Source organism: Egretta garzetta, unplaced genomic scaffold, assembly GCF_000687185.1.
Source record: "Egretta garzetta isolate BGI_Z169 unplaced genomic scaffold, ASM68718v1 scaffold768, whole genome shotgun sequence".
Taxonomy (NCBI): Eukaryota; Metazoa; Chordata; class Aves; order Pelecaniformes; family Ardeidae; genus Egretta; species Egretta garzetta.
The window spans coordinates 862,625-863,801 of NW_009260594.1; positions in this window are offsets into that span (position 1 = coordinate 862,625).

Genomic DNA, 1,177 nt, shown 5'->3' on the forward strand with positions numbered 1-1,177 from the left:
ATACTTTCTGAGATTAGGTAACCAAATACTAAGGATTTTACAAATCCTCTGTTGGCATATTCATATGGCCAATTTTGATCTCACTATTAATATCTAGCTGCCGTATAAGGAACACCATCTGATCTCTGGAATGCTTTATAAAGGAGATTAATTTCATTATATTCAGCTTTCAGAGATATGGAAGCTGTGGAATAGTGGAGCAGGGGGAAGAGGGATCAAGCAAAGAATGTTAAATGCTTAAAATCACCCCACATGTTGGTAGCAAAGACCAGGACCAAAGCAAAACCATCCATGTCTCGGGATGCTCTGTCCTATAGTCCCACCTTCTCCCATTTCTTCAAGTGTAAGTCAGCATTTAAAGAAATTATTTAAGAGTTTTGTGACTGCGACTGAGAGCAGGATCTCTCCAATGCTTCCCAAGCATCCAAAGTCTGTGAGAGTCTCAGAGACTAAGTTTCAGCTGGTGCAAAGCAGCAAAGCCCCGCGGATGTAGACAGAGATGTGCCAGTTCTGACTGCTGCCAGCCTGGCTCTGGGAAGTTCTTCTTTCCGATGCAAAGAAGGAACCTGGGCTGGCAGAGTTGAACAGAGTACTTATTTCGTATTAAGGTCATGAATCCAGTGTGCTTTTTCACTTTAAAAGATCAGTGTAAGTAAGAATTTCTCATCACTGTCGAATATTTCGGCGAAGAATAGCTGAAAGGATAAAAGACAAGCCATTACCAGCCCTTACTGCAAATCCTTACGTATGAAATCTGAGAAGGGCAACAAATGAGACCGAGGGGGCTGGATTATGGCCAGCTGGCCAGGCCAGTAGATACTCAACTTCTGTTTGAATTATTTTAACCTGCTGCCAGAAAGATAAAAGCTGAACATTAGCCAGGCCTCTCAGGTTCAGATCAGCACTGTCCAAAATCAATAGGAAGCCCGTTTTGTTTTCAGTAGCCACGAGATTTTGTTGTCCGATGCCCGTGAGGCAGCCCCTCCGAGAAGTGTCCTGGCAGCCCTTCCAGCCAACCTTGTTCGCATGAACGACAGGAGTTTCTTCCCGATACAAAACTCCGAGCAACCATACGACCAGGAGTTGCATAGAAGCAACATTGCATAGCCTCCTCTGTAAATCTCCGGGATCATCTGGCATTTCTCAATGTGAAAAAAGCAATAAACAACCTCAGGAG